Raw genomic sequence first — 21,130 nt, forward strand, 5'->3', positions numbered from 1 at the left:
AAGAAATAATACAATTTCTACATATAGACGGGACAAATCGAAACTTCAGAGATCGCCTCTTTTTTCTAACATTTTTTTCTATTTTGCGTTCTTATACAATACCAAGGTTATGAGAATGAGAGTTAGTATGAATGTGAATTACGAACCCTACGGGGCTTTGGATCCTGTGTAGTTGCTAGGAGCTATACGGAAGGCGGTTTGGAAGTCCTTTTATTTTTTTTATGGCATTCACTATATTTTTTGAGACATGTAACATAAGGTACTACTTTATTCAGACGACATTCACTGAATTTAATAGGAGTACATTCGATTGAAACATAAGATAAAATCACATTTTGTTAATAAAAAGATAATTACAATTAGTATGTATTGCAATATTGCACTAAGAAATATTGCATCTTTTCTTTCTACATACCTCTACATTATTGATTACTGAAGTCTTTTAAAAGATTCCATAATACGTTTAATTTTCTCTGAAGACTGGAATAAAGAGACCTCGGACTATAAATTCCTGGCCAGAAATCATTTAGTAGCTCAAGGACAGTCTGCGAGACAATATTGGGCAGTTAAAGGTATTTATAGATCGCCAAAGCTCTACAAGCTATAAAATGAAACAGTTCTTTATTATTACAAAACCGTGACATTACGTTATAGGCCTTTTAAATATACCAGCAAATGAATTGCCTTTAGTTTAACTGTTTAAAATATAAAGATCAATCTACTCCATTATAGTGTACTGTTTGATTATTTTTTGTAAGGTATTAGTAGTAATATCTCGAATATCTTAAAGTTTAAAATCATAAGGTTTTATACTTACAACAAAATAGTTGTTTTTATACAAGAATGCACACATGGTTGGTTGTGTATTCAAAGGTAAACATATCGATCGGATGACGTAAATGTTCTTGATCCGTCACAAAGTCACGAACTTAGGAGATATCTCCAACAAACATTTTTCTATATATATATATATATATAAAAAAAAAGTTAGGTACGTACTTCAAAAGAACATAAGTTAGCAGTCCTACGTCACTCAACTGAAGTTATGTACAGAATATGGTCTATATTGAAAAAAGAAATATGTGAATATACTTCACCACGCAAACTTTAAACTTTCCTTTTATAAACATAAAAGTGTTTACGGTTTAAGTGTTAACTTAGTGTCTCCTTTTATGTTAAATTGTCTTCTTTCAATTCAATGCACACTTAAGATAAAATCCAAAATCCAAACTTTTGATCTTTGAATTTTAGACTAACATATTAAAGTGCGTTGCAAAATCATACGACCACCAGAGTTATTCAACATAATTCAAGGCACAAGAGAAAATAACAACGAAACAGAACGTCGAGTAATAGCTGTTAGTATGCACTAGAAACTTTCTGTTAGTGTGCACTTTCTATGTATTACTAGCTTCAAATGTTTGTTAAGAAAGTTGATGCAGATGACACTAGCCACTGTGGTACGTGAGAGCATGTAGTGTTTCAGAATAGGACCATTTTTATCCTATTGGTTTCGGCGAAGAAGAATGTCGCTATTCTTGGTTTGCACATTTAGTCTTCGGCTCATAATGGTACACACAACTTTCATCTCAAGTGAAAATGTCAGCTAGAAAATTCCCATCCTCCCACTCACAACGCTTCAGCAGATCTTGACATGTGCCAACCAGACGATCTTTCCGTTCCTGGGTCAGATATCGAGAAAAGCCCTGGCGGACATCTTTCTTGAGCGGAGTTCATCATGTATTATGTGTTGTATTGAACCGAAGCACATATTCAGCAAAGTAGCCATTTGAGCTAGGGCGACACGCCAGTTTTCTTGATCAAGCTGATCTGCTGCGACTATAAACTCCGCCACAATTTGATGAGCCTGACATGAACGGGGAGCACCAGTCGACAAAGTCGTACCTTCTGTGAGTTTCTTGCACCACTTGTAGATTTACCGCTGTAATAGACAGGCGTCCCCATATTTCGTCTTCATTCTCCGATGAATATCGACTGATTTCAGATCATTAATTACATGAATATCGAATAACTCTGCAGTGTTTCTCATTGGTGCAACTGCGAAGGGGTGCCGCCATACTGACTCAGATGTTACTTAGCTCCAACTCCGTCTACCTGTAATATTTGCAATACTAGCTCGCAAAGATGTCAAGGACTGTGTCTGCAAATTTCCAAACACCTAAAAGAAAAATTAATAGCATTTTTGCGGTTTTCATTTGATTCTCCCTTGTATTTGGTTGTGAGAATATGTTGTAAGTTTGAGTTGCCGAATATCAATTGTTGAGCTGTTACTTATTTTAAAGTGAATTAATACATATTATGTATATATTATTTCTTTTCATGGTATATATTTGTTTAGCGATGAGAATGTGTAAACGTACTGACTTATATAAAGTTTTTTATGTGTGAATGGTATAAGAGTAAAAAAGAATGTTCTGTCGCTTTTTGTGGAAATCTGTGTTCCATTGGCCCTCATACCGTGAGTTGAATGCGAATGGAGAAAAGGTGAAAGTCACTTGTGGTGGTGGGTATATCCAACATACTACTTGGTTGTGGCAGTTCAGTTACACCGTGAACTTGCGTAAGGACAGAGTGAACATTTGCCCTCCACAGAACGCCATAAGGGCGTGTATGCTGTACGAGTACAGACTGGGGTCAAATGCCACTGCAGCGGGGCGGAAGATATGCCAGGACTTTGGTGAGAGTGTCATAACCACGCGGACAGTGCAGCGGTGATTTAACAAGTTTAAGGACTGTGACGAAACACTCGAAGACGCACCATGTGCCGGAAGACCAACACATGTACAAAATGAAGATCTTCAGGGAGCAATTGAGGCGGACAGTGGCTAGACACGTGAGGAACTGGGAATACAATTCAGTGTGAATGGAAAATCTATTCGGCAGCACCTCCATCAACTTGGAAAGCACTACAAGTTGGGTCGATATGTAACACATGATATGACTCTGGGAAGAAGGCAACGCGAGCAGATACCTGTGTTTCTTCGCTGTCTCGTCTGAGGAAGGAGCCATTTCTGAACAAAGTGTTGACATGTAATGAGAAGTGGGTCCTGCTCGAAACTCCACGGAGCCGTAATCATTCGTTAGCATCCCATGAACCGGTTCCAAGACAGCCGAAACCAGCACTGCACCAGAAGAAGGTCCTCCTGTGTGTTTGGTGAACTGTGTAATGTTAGCAGTTGATCCGTGTTTAAAAAAAACTCAAAACTCTGGAGCCAACACTTCTGAATCGCAAAGGAGTCCTCCTATCACAGGATCACGTTAAGCTCCACGTGGCTTCGTTGACCCGGGACATCATTCTACACCTTGGATGGGAAACACTATTACATCCACCATACTCCCCAAACATTGCACCGTCCGATTATCACCTGTTCCATTCCTTGAACAATCACCTTAGAAGACGCCAGTTTAAATCCCTAGTAGAGGTGCAAAATGCACTTGATACCTTCTTCGCTTCACGGCCCATCAAGTTCTACCGCAATGGAATCCATAGAATTTCAGAACGTTGGCAGATGGTCGTTGATGCTGATGGGGACTATTTTTGATCTTCCAGGTACGTCTTAGGTGACATATCGATGTTCGAAGGTGGTGGGTGAAAAAGCGACAGAATTTTCTTGGTTACCTTTATAGTAAGTAATAAACTTGTAATGTAATCAAGTTTAGCACTAACACAGAATATGGAGTTTTCTTTCGGTAAAGTGTGTATATATTGTTTTCGAGGATTCTGTATTTATTTGTTCTACTTTTAAAAATTAAACATAATAACTAGAATATATTGATGTAGAATATTGAATATATTTTAAAAATTAGAATGAAAGAATAAATGAGAATTTTATTATACCTAGGTACAGTATGTGGTGTCACGTTGATCATCTGTGCTCTTCTCCTTAAAAAAAAGCTGGAATTTCATATCAATACAAAAGTGCTCTGACCACTAATCTCAATTGAGTCCAGAATATATTGTTATAGTTCTTCTTTCAGATAAATCTACGTTGATAGTTACGTGTAAAAAATATTGATATATGTGCATGCATCCATATGTATGCATATGGCAAATGTGTGCATCCGATAATAATATCTTTATTATTGAATTGTGTTAATCAATTAAGTAAACACTACAGAAAGCAGTTATTCATGAGGAAGAGACTGGCTGAAATATTACAGAAAATGATCTCAACCTAGACTCCATTGATGGTGAAGAGGAAGCGCGTTAATCTGTATTATGTGTTGGAACAGAGGAGCGTTTCGTTGTTATCTATTTCATGGGTCTCCCCTGACCACTGAAGCGAGGAAGCTGCCAGGAAATTCCTATAGAACTCGATTCTAAGCGTTGCACATACATAAAAGGTTGCTGCTTGCTGTTGACGGAAAAAGTGTCTTTGGATTCCCGTGAGTCTCTGAAGAGACAACCATTTAGACGATGAATGGGTTTCCAAGGCGAAGACTCTCTAATTATTTAGATGAACTTTCTGAAACGGCCTTCCCCGTCTGCCAAAGATAGGCAGTAAAATTAAGATACAATTTCCAATTGTACAAACTTGTATATCGTTATAAATATTTCATTGTTATCTTATTTGACCTTTCCTCGGAATTCAACATGCATCAAATAAAGATTACACGCTGATATATTTATATGGCACACTTTCGCTGTATATTTTAAATTTAAAGTAAGTTAACGTTTTTTTCTGGTGTCACAAATGATCTTTGTAAAGTTAAATAAAGTAACTATTAAAGAAAGAAAGTATATACACATTTTTGTAGTTTGTAGTTGTATTTACATGATAACAGTGTTTCTCTTATATCAACGATAAATTTATAAGTACTTCTCAATATGCTGTGTACATTTGTTAATGGTATATATTTATTTTATATTTCTCTTCATATTCCAGAATGTTATATGTATTTTTACGTTTATAATTTTTATGTACGTGAAGAACTGCAGTCTCACTTTTTTGTAATTCGCTCATACTTTAAATGGTTGAACTGAAAATCTCTAAAGTTTGTCCGACACTGTATAGATAGATAGATAGATAGATAGATAGATAGATAGATAGATAGATAGATAGATAGATAGATAGATAGATAGATAGATAGATAGATAGATAGATAGATAGATAGATATTGAAATTTATTGACTCATTTGATCAATATTATATGAGACGATGATATCTACTACTTAAAGTGAGATCCCCAAACCACTACTTAGGTTTCTATCTAAAGCAAGTACCTTTACAGGGAATATAACTCGAGACAATGAGCATAGATAGTACTTTGTACCCACTCAAAACAAAGAGACACTGGAAGTTTATTATTGAACCAAATTATATAGTTACTACATGTGATTAATTAGTTATGTATTGAAACTTTATTACTAATTCACAGGAAATAATAGTACAACATATCTCGGTCATCTTTTCAGGTCAGCAATTTTTCGACTGATTTAATGCAATTTTCCAATCTTCCCTATCCTGAGCCAGACTTATTTCCTTGTAGATTTTCTTATACATTTGGTCCTTATATATCAGTCGTGGCCTTCCTTTAGGTATTTTCCTCCTGTCATTCTCTCCTAGCTAATGGCGCAATTCCTTTATCTCTCATAATTTTACCAATCATTCTAACCCTTTATTTTGAAATAGTCATTGTACTCCATTTTCTCTCAACATTTTTAATAATATTATATTTTACATCTTATCTACAAATCCAATTTTCAACATCCTTCTATAGTACCGTACATCGAAGGCTTCACCATTTTTCCTCTTCTGCTAGGCTCACATGAATACAATAGCACATTCCATGTTATCCATTGAAAAATTAAAGATACAAAAATATAAAACAAAGATCCTGAGACCTTATTACGGAACCTCGACAATTTTTCTTTAAGTTACTATTGCGTTCCAACTCAATTTAAATATACGAAAAGAAAACTTAAAAGCATTGGTATCAATATTCGTATATATATATATATATATATATATATATATATATATATATATATATATATATATATATATATATATATATATATATATATATATATATATATATATATAAAAGTAGTAGATATGCTCTTTCGTCTCATCAATGCTCAAATTATATGCAGTATGTAATGCCTCTGCGTTACTTTAGCTATATTATCATGTTTCTTTGTACATGATTCTCTCTACAAACACAACCAACTTCCTTAACAGTCTTGTGTTCTAATGTAACAACACTAGAAAGCCCTTTGTTTAAGCTTCCCGTTAGTGCCTGTTTAAACCGATTTAATGCAGTTTGTATCTGGGTAAGCGTGCGACAAATACTGTAGTGTAAAGTTGTCGTACGAAACTTATGAAACAAGGTTTCATTGCCTGCCACGATGCATTTTAGGAAGTTTTTGTCCGAAACTGCAATAGTCACCAAATCTCCATATATCTATTAGCTTTTTGCTGTTCTGACAAAAATGCGAGGCATATTGCAAAACAAGCACACACTTTCTTCATATCCAGATCCTAAGTTAAAATTAACCTAAACCTGAAGAGGATACAGAGTTGATAATTTCTGTAGACAGAAGTCACTAGTACTTGGGAACACTTGGTTCAACCAACACAAGAGAAGAAAAATGAAATGAAATCTTTGAGTTTTACGTCCCACGGTTATGCCGGTTAGGCTAAAGGAGACGGTGATGATGAGAGATGAGTGAAATGGTGGAATGAAGAAAGTGGAAGGAAACGGGAGAACCCTGAGAAAACCCATGAGCACGATGTTTGTCCACCACAAAGTTCACTTGGCGGGGGCTGGGATCTAACCCGGGACCCCAAGCACCAGAGGTAAACGCTCTACCACTGAGCCACCGCGCCCCACAAGAGAAGAAGATATATATATATATATATATATATATATATATATATATATATATATATATATATATATATATATATATATATATATATATATATATATATAGACATTCTCAATACACTCCCGAATATATCAAATAGACTATACTATGATTCAGGACAAGTATCGGAATAGTTTGAAGAACGCGAAAACCTTTCCAAGGGATGACATTTTCTTTGATCATAATCTTGTGTTGGATATTCAACTGAAAAATATAGCCAGAAGAAAAGTAGGCATCATGAAATTGAATATTGAAAAGTTGAAAAGTGAAGAAGTAAGAAATCTTTTTGTACAGAAGTTCGAAGGAAAGTACTCAAACAAGAAAATCATAGGTGCTGTTGGAAACAGATAGTGGGAGCATATTAAACTTTGCATTCGGTTGTCTACGGAAAAAGTAGTAAGTTACTGAAAAGTATTTTGGTCTAGGAATTAATTCGTGCGGGTGGACAAGAGATGGCGCAACGAACGGAGCGTCCCACAGTTCCGTGTATCCACACATGTGTTGCAAACCCCTGTCATCGCGTATCGTTCGTAGTATAGGGCAGTGGATTAAAGCGTCAACAACACCAGTTTGTAGTTAAGTGAACATGGCGCAATTTGTGCCTGATAAAGTGTTTTTGCGGGGTGTCCTGCTGCATTACTTTAACATGCAGAAAAGTGCGACTTAAAGTCATCGTATTTTGGTGGAAGTTTATGGTGACCATGCTCTAGGTGAGCGAACGTGTCAGAAGTGGTTTGCACGGTTTAGAAGTGGTGATTTCGGCTTGGCAGACCAAGAGCGAGCTGGACAGCCAAAAAAATTTCAAGACGAAGAATTGACAGCATTGCTCGAGCAGGATTCGTGTCAAACGCAGGAACAACTGGCAGCAGCATTAGGCGTTGATCAAACAACAGTCTCCAAACGCTTGAAAGCCATGGGAATGATTCAAAAGATGTTACATTGGGTTCCACATGAATTGAAAGACAGAGACGTTGAAAGACGAAAAACCATTTGCGAATTGCTGCTTCAACGACAGAGCAGAAAGGGGTTTCTGCATCGAATTATTACGGGTGATGAGAAGTGGATCCATTACGAGAACCCTAAACGAAAAAAGGCCTGGGTGAAACCAGGTGAACCAGGTCCATCACAACCAAAACGAGATATTCACTGTGCAAAGGTTATGCTGTGCATATGGTGGGATATGAAAGGTGTGGTGTACTATGAGCTGCTGCAACCGGGTGAAACTATGAATGGAGAACGTTATCGACGACAATTAATGCGTTTGAAGCAAGCTCTGGCCAGAACACGACCAGAATGGGAGAACAGACATGATAAACTTATTGTTCAACATGATAACGCTCGCCCACATGTCGCAAAACCGGTCAAAACCTATTTAGAAAATGTCGGATGGGAAGTTTTACCCCACCCGCCGTATTCACCAGACGTTGCTCCTTCGGACTACTACTTGTTCGATTGCATGAACAACGATTTGATTGGACAGCGGTTTACTTCTTCAGAAGATATCGAAACATGGGTCTCTGACTGGATCGCTTTCAAGGATGAGGACTTCTTTCGCCACGGAATCCGTACATTGCCTGACAGATGGGCGAAAGTGGTGACTAGCGATGGACAATATTTTTCTTAAGGTATTTATGTATTTTGTGTTTGTACTACAGCTTCAATGTGTGCGTACCAACCGCACGAATTAATTCCTAGACCAAATACAAAACGGTAAATAAACTAAGGGTTACATACAAACAGGGGGGAATAGAACACGTGACTGGGATGATACAGAAAATGAGGGAAAGAAGAGAGTGGAAACAAGTAAATATAGAACAGAGCATAAAGTTGTACGGGAAGTCAAACAATGAGTTACGATGGGAAACAGACAGAGCAAAAGAGGAGTTTGTCAAGAAAATATGACAACATGGAAGAACTAGAAAAAGTTGAAATATATGAGTAAATGTAGAAGAAAATGAGATATATGAAACTTTGGAGGAAACAAGTGGTATACGATGGCAGTAGAAAATTAGAACAGGAAGGTAGAAAGCGAGAGAAGTGAAGAGTTGGGAAGATGGAAAGATTATGTTGCGGACTTGAATGGGAGTAGAAATAGACCGTATGACCTAGGTGTTGAAGCAGAAAATGAAGTAAACAAGAATAATTAGGGATTTAATATCTATCGGGAACAGTTTGAAAAAGGTATATCCGAGATTATAAACGGAAAAGCAACCAGAATGGATAATATACGAATCGAATTCATTAAGAGTATGGGAGACAAAAGCAAGAAAGAATTGACTTCGTAATGAAACATGTGAAATAGGATAGTGCTCAAAGATTTTCTAAAGACGATCATTATAGCATTAACTAAGAAATCAAACCCAATGACGTGAGGACTATAGAACTGTTAGTCTTATATAGGGATGCGCACGAGACGAGTCGAGACAGGATTTTCCTGACAAAATTCGAGTCGAGATACGGCTCTTCCAATAGAGAAATACATATTTTTCGAGTCGAAACATCACTTTTACACCACATTTTCGAGACGAGACAGCCACAAATCTTGTCTCGTGAGCATCCCTAGAGAGTATTCAGTCAAAATTATTCTTCCAATACTGAACAGCAGGTTGTATGGAAGAACAATGAAGAAGTTGAGGAGGAATAGCTGAAATATAGGAGAGGTAAGGACACAAGAAATGTATTTGGTTTATAAAAGTAATCGGTAAAAAGTGATATGAAAAGGGAAAAACTTATATGTTGTATTTGTTGATCTATAAAAGGCTTTCGATCGAGTGAACTGGAAATTGTTCATGGGAGTTTTCAAGAAGGTTAGGTTGGAATGGAAAGCTCGAAGACTCGTTAGAAACAATAAGTAAGTGTTAGGATAAGGGGGAAAATGACATATGAGAGTTCAATTGAAAGGAAAGTTCAACGGAAATGTTGTTTGCCGACGTCCACCTAGAAGAGATATTGAAGAAGTTTTCAATATGCCGAAGATATTTCGGTAGGAAGTAAAATGATTAGGTATATACAGTTTGCAGATATGACGCTTGTTGCGGAGTCTGAAAAAAATATAAGATGTTAGAAAACTTAAGGAAAGGCTGTGAGGAATATGGGATGAAAATAAACGTTAGAAAGACAAAAAGCATAGCAACTGGAACGAAGCGATAGGTGTCAAATATACAAGCAGGAAAGGAGGAGAAGATAGGGAAAGATAGGAATGGTGAATGAAGCCTTTAGTCGAACAAAAGTCTATTTTGTAGGTCCTTCAATAAAGAGTTAAGGAGAAAACTCATAAAAACTTCATGTGAGTGTTTTTGTTCTATGGGGCAAAAACGTGACATTACGCAAAAGCAACTGAAAAGGACTGCAAACTTTAAAAATATGGATGAGGAGAAGAATGGAAATAATTAGCTGAGCAGAATGAAAACGAATGTGAAAGTGTTAGGAATAGTACGGGAGAAAAAAATTAGATGTAATTGGAAACAGGGAGAGAAACTTGTTAGGCATTGACTAAGAAGGAAGTGCAAGAGGAAGGACGTAATAGGTGTTGTATAAGGAAAAAAGCTAAAGCGAAAGAGGCTTCAGTTGATGGACAGTATTTAAAGAAAAAAATCGTAGTGAAACAGGTTAGCTAAAAAAACCGTTGTACATGGAATTTTCTCAGCTGCGTTAAGTAATCTGCCAATAATGGTAGAATACTAACGATGATGATAATAATGATGATATATTATGATTATATATTAATGATTATATTAATATCTTTTTCCCCTGAAGTATGGTTAGTAGTTGCTACATGGTTATGTCTTTCAGCTTTTACCAGTGCTTGCAATTTCTCTATATCTTCCACATTCTTTGACGTTCAAACGAATTCTGACTTCGGATCATTCTCTACATCTTCCTGTCCACGGTTGTACTATTGAATGTCCTTCAAGTATTTCGATACGCGTGTTTCGAACAACGATTTCACACTACATGCATTTGTCGCGGCTTACCCGTATAGAAATTGAATCAAACCAGATTTAACAAAACACTAATAGAAAGTTTAGCAACTATCTTTCCAGTATTATTATACCATGGTCACATTTTTAAAGGAGTTGGTTGTTTTTGTAATGTTCGTAGACTTCATGAACACAACTTTTATTTTATCTGGGTAAAAGAGATCAAGACAAATGAATGACAACAGATCAATATCATGCCTCAATCCGTAACAGGTAAATCTCGCAATTGCCATCCCAAGACTGCTCAATTATGCTAGGCGGTGCCCCGATGTTGGTGAATATTCACTGAGTGTTCTGTGTGAAATAGTCCAAACGAAATCTTTACATGACTGGCCTATTAACACTGCATAAACAATTCATTGATTCCATTAATCAAAATTATTACTTTACTAGGAACCATACAGATGATCAGAAAAATTAAGTGTTTTAAAACTTCATAACGTTACCTTGAGCTTTTACTATCTATAACATTAAGATATCACAAAACTGGAAAACCTAAAAAAAAAGAAAAAAAGAAAAGAAAAGAAAAAGAAACTTTTAAAATTTAATTAATTTCTACGAGGATGATTAATGATTTTTGGCAGAAAACAGCAGTGGTATGGCCATCTAATGAGAAGAGAAAACGACCATGTGCGCAGAAGAGTAATGACAATAAAAGTGGATGCGAAGAGAGACAGACAATGGATGGATATCGTTAAAAATGACTTCACGAAAAGAAAGATCTAACGGGAAAAGAAAAGAATTCCGGGAAAGGACTTTATGAAGAAAAGTAACCGAGAAAATACAGAGAGGAAGAAGAAGTAATCATACAATAGAATTAAGCATGCGACATTATCTTTATCTTTACTTATTGAAAATATCAAAACCTTGATCTATTCTTGCTGTTTCCCCTATTGTTTATTGGAGTTCAGTGTCCCCTTTTAACACTGAGACTATATGAGACGTAGACCTACAGTTTAAGGTGCAATTTGAACCACCTTAATGCGTTCTAATTACAATGGTCTCCCACCAGAAATCGAACCGAGGACCCCCTGGACAAAGGGAGTGTGCTAGCCACTAGACAAGCGGGAAAAGCATGAAGTAATTCTATATAGGACTCAGTTACGAAATACTAATAGGGAAATGAAAATCCGAGAGTCCTTTTAGAATTTGTGAAAATTTTGGAAGGATCTACATTTTGGAATTTCTGAAAGAGAATTTGACGGTATATGAAGATTTTGGGGCAAAACCCATCAAGTCCAAAAAGTGATAGTGTAAAAAAGATAGTTTCACAAAAGTTTCTCCTCATCTGATTTTCCTCAAGCTTGGCACATATATACAAAGTAGGAAATGCGTGTTTTGTCGTTTTTGCTAGAAAAGGGTTGCAGGGGGCAATGACCCCTTTCGAAATTACAAAGGACTCACACAATCACTAAGGAAATTTGATTTCGATGGAATGGCTTGAAACCGTGATATGTTATAGATATTGTCTTCTTGAGAAAAGTCTCAATGGGCACAACCACAAATCACTGAGAGTTTGGCCACCACAGGACCACTTTTTTCAAAACAGCCGAATATAATGATATTCTGGATTTCGGTAAAAATGACTGAAACCGTGATATGTTGTAGATATTGTAATCCTGAAAAAAAGTCTTAATGGGCATAATCACCATTCATTGATCGTTTGGCTACTACGAGGCCACTTTTTTTGAAACCAGCCGTACATAGTAATATTCTCGATCTCGATGAAAATGACTGAAACTGTGATATGTTGTAGATATTGTGATCCTGAAAAAAATCTCAATATACACAGCCACCAACCTCTGACAGTTTGGCCACTACAGGGTCACTTTTTCTGAAAACAGCAGAAGCTCACAGTATTCTGGATTTCAGTGAAATTGCTTGAAACTGTGATGTGTTGCAGATATTGTGATGCTGAAAAATAGTCTCAATTTGCACAACCACAAATCACTGACCGTTTGGCTACTGCAGAACCATTTGTTTGAAGACAGTAGAAGATAACAATATTCTGGATTTCGGTGGAATTGCTTGAAGCCTTAATATGTTGTTGATATTGTGATCCTGAGAAAAAGTCTCAATGAGCACAACCACTCATCACTGACCATTTGACCACTACAGGACCATGTTTCTTGACAACAGCAGAAGGTACGTATTTTGGATTTCGGTGTAATTGTTTGAAATCGTAATATGTTGTAGATATTATCATCTCGAGGAAAAGTCTCAATGAGCACAACCACCAATCACTGACTATTTGGCAACTACAGGGTCACATTAAAAAAACAGAAGGTAATGATATTCTGAAAGTTTGGTTGAAATGTATGAAACCCTGAAAAGTCCTATCCCACAACCCGAAAAATGGATGGGGAGAGTAGCGGCTAACATTATTTAAACAAAGACAACATCCCGATGTTCATCTTGCGGGACAAAGGAAAACACTACACAACTTTAATCAGGATCACGGCATATTACAATTTCATTCATTTACAACGAAATAAAAAATATCGTTATACTAGGCTGTTTTCAAAAATCTGGACCTGTAGTGACCAAACGGTCAATAATTGATTGTTGTGTGCATTAAGACTTTTTTCTCACGATGAGAAGATCTACAATTTTTTACAGTTTTACTCATTCTCACCGAAATCCAGAACATCGTTATACTCGGCTGTTTTCAAGAAAGTAGCCCTGTTATGACCAAACGATTAGCGATTGGTGGCTGTGCAAATTGAGACTTGTTCTCAGGATCACAATATCTATCATATATCACGGTTTCAAGCAATTCCACTGAAATCCAGAATACCGTTACTTTATGCTGTTTTCAAAAAAGTGGCCCTGTAGTGGCCAAACTATCAATGATTGGTGGTTGTGCCTATTGAGATTTTTTCAGGATTACAATATCTACAACATATCACAGTTTCAGTCATTTTCATCGAAATCCAGAATATCACTATGTTCAACTGCTTTCAAAAAAGTGACCTCGAAGTGGCCAAACGATCAGTGATTGGTGATTACGCCCATTAAGACTTTTCCTCAGGACCACAATATCTACAACATATGATGGTTCCAGCCATTTTTACCGAAATCCAGAACACCATTATCTTCGGCTGTTTTTAGAATGGTAGCCCAGTAGTGGCTAAACTCTCAGTGATTTGTGGTTGTGTTCATTGAGACTTTTCTCAAGAACACAATATCTACAACATATCACGATTTCAAGCAATTCTATCGGAATCAAATTTCCGTAAGAATTGTGCGAGTCCTTTGTAATTTCGAAATAGGCCATTGCCCCCTGCAACCCTTTTCTCGCAAAAACGACAAAACACGTATTTCCTACTTTGAAGTAATCTTTGCATCGGCAGAGTTTCGTTTCTTTAATGTGGCCCTTTTAATCAAGGAGACCCTTTTTCGAAAAGGGGCCTTTGCCCTCCTTAACCTATTTTCCGAAAGAAACAAAAAATACGTGTGTATTTATTTTCAGTCTAGTATATATGTGCAAAGTTTGATGGAAATAGGATAACGAAAAATACCTTGTGAAGCTATGTCCTTTACACTTTCACTTTTTGGACTTGACGGGTTTTGTCTCAAAGTCTTCATATGTTCTGACTCAATTGGAGAAGGCAAACTTCCTGCTGGAAGGTTGTATGAACCAGAGATATGAAAGTGCGAATGTCATAAAAGGTTGCTAAAACGGAGTTCAAGAGAAGATGTCAAACTTGAACCGAAAAGCACATTAGGTACAATGTTCGTTACACTCATTGAATTTTGTGTTTGTGATTCAGCCAAACGGGTCAGCCAGAATAATCACATTCTTCGGTATCCTTAAAAAATTGTACGTTATTTTAGCCAGTAATAACTGAAGGTAGAGAATAGTGAAATCCTGTGCAACAGCTACTGAAACTGAGAAGGGCACACATAGCATTTCGACGCTCATAAATAGACTGTGTAACATACAATGATGGGAAGGAAAATATACAGCAGTTTTTATCAATATGAAACATTTTCCTGAAATATGTGAGACTGTGAAAAATCATTATCCAGAACAGTAGAAATTCTGAGGAAAAGGCCGAAAGTGAATGCCTCCTTCATTCAATTTCAAAATTCGTATTTCTAAACCTTCTTGTGGTATGAGAGCGAGTGCTGATGGAAAACAATGTTACAAGCAAATATGTACAGTCACATATTTGAACATCAATTTGCGAGGGTGGAGAGACGATTAATTTTATCCGAAAAGGAATCGCGCCATTCTGTCTCATGGCACTGGCCATGGCTAACAAGTGTAAAATAGAACCTATATATTTACCTAAGTATAAAATAATACAGAGAAAGAAGACTATGAGAGGAGAAATTACTTCTGACGAATCCCGTCTTTCTCCGCAAAATAAATTTAGTGTTGAGATTTCCACACAAAGCTTGATTCCGTCACACAGAGTTTGGAAGAAAGATTTAAAGAAATGAAAAATAAATATGCTTTCTGCAGTTCATGAATCTTATTCGAGTACGAGAAAAAGAAATAAGGAATCATTTATTCCCTGTTCCAAAGTTAGGCGAGAAAGATTCTTCGATCTGTTCTTCTGACGTCCTGAAGTTTAAAATTTCTAACGACCTTCCTGTAATTGTGTCAAACATCATGACTGCCTGTCGCATGTTTCTGATCATTACGTCTGATCATCGCTAGTTGTGAAAGAGACTTCTCTAAAAAACTGACAAACATCAAAACCTATCTCAGATCATCAAACAGTGAGAACATACTGAGTGGATTAACTATTTATAGAAACGGAAGCAGTATCCAAATTCGATCTGAACAAGTGATCAAGATTTTTGCAACGACCTCGGTGCAAGGACCAGGAATGTTGAACACTTGGCGAGGTTCTTTTCGTTATGATCTTTACTCGTATCTTTAGTGTATTCCATCACGATCTTTACCTTAATTTTTAGTGTACAGAAGTATAGGTCGTCCACAATTGTGTGTCTTTTGTTCTTTCTTGTAATAACGTACGTTATTTTCTCGCTTTTCAGATAAATAAATAAAATAATATATTATTTTAAATCATTGAAACGGAACAACAAATAAACAAATAAAGAAAAAAGCATGGTAAGGTCGGCTTCACGTTCGAGCAAAGTGAAAGGGGGTTTCTTTTAGCATTTGATCACTGTTTCTTTTCTTTTAAAGAGAAAATCTGTATTTTTTCTTGCTGGAGTGGGGGGCATCTGACCTTCCGAAATGCCCTAGCATGACAAAAATATATTGCCGCTACTGATGCAGAAAAAGAAAGTCAAACCTCATCATCTTTAAATAAATTTAAAATAAGAACTATAAATTTCATTAATAAATCATTTATTCCTTGTTTCATGATTACTTACAATTAAAATGAAACAACGAAAGCTTGGTTCGTTTTTTTTTAATTGAAAATTTGGTTACATTACAGGAGTTTATAGTATATAGTAGATGACTGAAATTATAGAAAGAGTTGAGAAAATGTTGATTGAGACATTTAAAATAGTCAGTAACAAATTTTGAACGAGGTGCATTTAAGTTCTAAGATCTAATTTTTATTTTACATTCTACCTCAGAAAGTTGAAACTGGTGATACCTCTAAGCGTAATCTTCCCTTAGATGCGCACACTGATTCCATAAGCTACTAAGACTGCTTGCCTAGGGGTGTGTTTTGAGCACTGGAAAATCGTTAATACCAAAGCAAACCGACTGGGAAATGATCGTCCATGGAGTGGAGTGTGTCCTTCATTGTCAGAAACAATCAAAAATCGCTAGGAGCGAAGTCTGGTGAGTACGGACCATGATAGACCACTTAAAGTTGTTCTTACGAAGAAAATTAGTAATACCCCGTGAACAGTAGTATTGCCTTTTGGAAGAACATGAACTATCTTCTCGGTTAATTTTCCTTGCAATGGTAAAATAAACTTTGTTTTTAAGATTCAGCTGTCACTGTAGTGCCCTTTTCTGTCGTGATGGCTGTTCCAGAAGAAGATAACAACCATGCTGATGAGTAATCTTCCATTTTGCTTGCTCCCTTGAGGCGACGGTTCATTGAATGTGTTCAAGTCAAACATTTTATAAACCTGAAATGTAATTAGCGTTCATTAACAATGTAATGATGATGATATTGTGTTCCCAATAAAAATTTAAAAATATGTTAAAAAAGAAATAGTATAAAATAAATTGATTTCTAACGTAAGTCGTTGATTCTATTTATGGAATTATTCTCTTTGTTTCATTAATAATCGGACTTCCAAAGATTTTATTTAATATAAGTTGAAAGACCGGGCATTGTAGTACACGAAGTAACGACTCAATTATATTACGTTTCTTTTTACAGTAGAAAGTTAGAAGAGGAAAATATAAAGTTAAGAGGAAGGAAGGAGTGGGAGGAGAAGAAGGAAGAACGGAAGAAGAAGAAGAATTAGAAAAAGAAAGAACTAGAATGGTCTTTCAAAGAAATAGTCTATCTCGAAAGAATAGTAGATAAAAGGGAACAGTGCAAATGATTTGGAATAGGATATGGTATAGACAAAATACGGTAGAAAGGGGGAGGAGAGGAAGAAGAAAGAGGGATTACGGGGTAATTGCTGAAATATAGTTGAAAGCCTAATAATGTTTTCCATGTATGATGTATTCCTGTCAATTTTCTTAAAATAATAAAAAAAATCAATATTAAACCTGCTGCAGTAAGACAAATGTTAACTCAAACAACACTGACCTGGGTCCAAGTAAATACTCAAGGTGGATTTATTCAAACCCAGCCCAGCTGATGAGAAAGAGTAGTTTAGTTACTTTAATTATTGTTTTCAATTTTATTTGATCCAGATCGAGATTACTATTTACTAAGATTGCACTTCTTGGTCAACAGTTAAACGACTATTGAAAATTACAATGAATAAGAAAAAGGAGAAAAAAATCAACTGAATATCATAGTATTGACGAAATTGAAGTTCTCTGGATATTCTCGACAATTAGTAGTTATTGTCGCTAGTGTTATTCCCTTGACCGCGTTTAGGTTGAAAAGCCACAAGTGACCAAAAACAGAAAGATTCATATTCAATGTATTCATATTCTTCATAACCTATGATATGCATTGATAACTATCGCTTGTTTGTGAATGTTGGCACAATAAATAGTTACAAATCCTTAAAGTTATCTTAGGTTCCTTTGCTTAAAACTAAATCACACTCACACTATCTTTCATTCCACATCAATACAAACATTTAAATATACTAGCTGAACCTGCGCTGTCTACTCAGCGCATCGTTCTCTTATGATATGACCACGAATCTCCTTCCCACTGTGCATGTCTCCTTACTCACACAAGTAAAGGATAGGAGACTCACAAATGAAGTGAATTGATATGTATGTATGTTGGAGTAAGTTTGTAGCAAATTTGTAGAAGTATCACGATATCAAGTGGAAATATTTTTTTTTCTAATAAATCTGTATCCGTCCGAGTACGCCTCATTGCGTCTGTTGAGACCTTTGAAGTGGCCAGCATGCAATAGATTTTGCCATTCAGATTTAAGTAAAGCGCCTGCAATGTCCGACAACCCGCCATACGTAATTTTTCCACCGGTTGCATAACACCATAGTTTCGGCTTGCAAGAACGTTAATCTTATGGGCTCAAAACGACCCCTAAAATGTTGAATAGAACAATAACGACATAATTTTTGAAATTTTGAATGAAATCTGGTCAATCTACACAAAATTTGGAATCGACCAGCAAAAACGGCTCTAACACTTGTGGTTTTCGAGAGCTCATTGTCGAAAGGATTGAGAACAAACACATAAACCTAGCATTTTAATACTGTAGATTAGGTTAATCACTTTTGAAAGGAAAGTCCACTAGCTACATTTTTTGTATATTTTATTACAATAAATGACAAAAAAGAAAAGAGTTTGAATTTTTTTACAATATCCATATATAAACAATAATATAATTAACATCACGTAGTATTATAAAGTCAGTTTTATATTAGTCATTTATTATTCGCAAATATCTTTAATAGTTCTTGACTCGCTGATTCCGAAAACGAAGTCCGTTTTTTCTCATCGCCCTAGGTTTTTCCGCAAATTGACTTTGAAAATCCAACACAATACCACAAAATTTGTATGTATATATTATATATGGTAACAGAAATACGAAGGAACTCTACAGATATTTGTACTGAAATGTAAATTTGAATGAACATAAATACATTCACCTACAAAAATATTTTTATTCTTATATATATATATATATATATATATATATATATATATATATATATATATATATATATATATATATGTCCTATACAGTATATATATAGTGGCGGATCCAGGATATGATCAAGGGAGGGGCTAAACCATAGTTTGCTGCTTAACCCAGTGTAAAGTAGGATTGAAGCCCATTTTATCCAGTGTATACCTGAGCGTGAAAGGGAGGCTATAGCCCCTATACCCCCTTGGATCCGCGGCTGTATATAAACGCTTTTTTCTGTAAGCTTTGGTGAGTTTCTTATGTTTTTGTTCCTCCGTTTGTCAGTGTATGCAACAGCAATAGTCCGCCATCATACTAACACTCCACCCACCCTGGTGTCTATGCTCCATATCTCTCGTATCCTAGTAAAATCTCTCATCTTGCTTCTCACTTACTTGATCAAGATTTTCGGGAATGTAATTCAGATGTCAATGCAAAACATGTATCTTAATACTCATGTCTCACCCAAGTTCTTGAAATTTCAACAACATAGTTTCTACAATGTTCTTATACGAATCTGAACATTTAATCTGAACATTTGTAGTTACCGAGAAAATTCTGTTACACTTTTGAATGCCGCCCAGGCATCTCTCTAAGCTAGATTCATTGTTGCTTTAAAAACTCTTTTTTCCTTAAGTTTCCAATAAATATGCCTTCTTTCACTTTTCCATTCGACAAGAATGGAAATGTATTATACATGTATAAACTTGAAACATTGTCCCTGTTTGTCAAGTGCTTTCTCAAATTGTTTAATGAGTTCCAACTTAATATCAAGATGTGGAAGTAATATTTTGTCCTAACTAACTAAACGTTCATGCGCAATATTTTTAGATCCTGTATTCCAAAATGCCCATCTGATTTCCCTCGAATTGGATTTCAAAATAAGAACTAAGAACTGTAGAGGTAAATAACACGCAAGACTGTATTCCGGTTTATGACTTCCAATACAACTTGAATGAATTCGTTGGTCATGTAACTTATGCTAATGTTGTGGCGTCCGAAAGAATATATTCAATTGATTTTTGTTATACTTTTGTTTGATGTTTGTTATGTTTTCGTTTGTTATTTGTACTTCATTTGAATTCTATGAAGATAATTCATTTGTACATTTATGATCTTGATATGAACTTCTTTTGTTCAAACCGTAACACTTTCTTTCTTTATGAACTGCATTTTGGCACGTTCTTCAAACTAAACTAAGAGCAAATGGATGCAGTTAGTCAAAACACTAGTTTCTTCTGAGATTGTGACTAAAGTTAACATGGACAACACATAATCTTTGAACTTATTCTTAATATGATTATCTCTTTGCTTGTGTTAGTTTTTGTTGTAATATTAATTATTGTGTTATGTTCTGAATATTGTCGGTATTTCGTTTGAACATATCATATATTTGATCCTTTCTTGTGTAAAAGAGCAATTATGTAAATGTCATAATTAGTTTTGTCCGCAATTTGAACTTATAATATGTATCAGTGGCCCCAAAAGGACTTTAAAATTAAACAACATCTATGCCGTAATCTGAATGTACCCTCATATTATCGACGTTAAAGTATATGAATATTTGAAATGAAATTAATTGAATTATTTGAAACTGAACATTAATGACAGAACATCCATACGTATGAGTTATGAGTCAATTTACATGGTTTGCAAAAAAATTGATTTGCACCTTCGGTTACATCTGGCAACACTGTGTGGTTCCTAGTGTACTTTAATCGTTGCTTCCTAGTTTAAAAATATATGCATGAACAAAGCTTCATTTTCGTATAACCGTTATTTGTGTATCACTTCAGGTTCAAAAGTTATAATATCCCAAACTCCGGGTTGCGTTGTATATTGGACACCCTGTACTTCCGGTTCAACGACGTTGCGAATCGTAAGAGTAAGCATATTTCCATCTTTCAATATATCCTTCCACTTGTGCAAGTTTTAATGCGATACTCGTCGAGGAGTTGGATAGCTTTCCTTGTAAGTTGACTTCCAGGCAGTGGCTAATGATGAAATGTGTTGA

Source organism: Thermobia domestica, chromosome 2 (genome assembly GCF_964235325.1).
Source record: "Thermobia domestica chromosome 2, izTheDome1.hap1.1, whole genome shotgun sequence".
NCBI classification, from domain to species: domain Eukaryota; kingdom Metazoa; phylum Arthropoda; class Insecta; order Zygentoma; family Lepismatidae; genus Thermobia; species Thermobia domestica.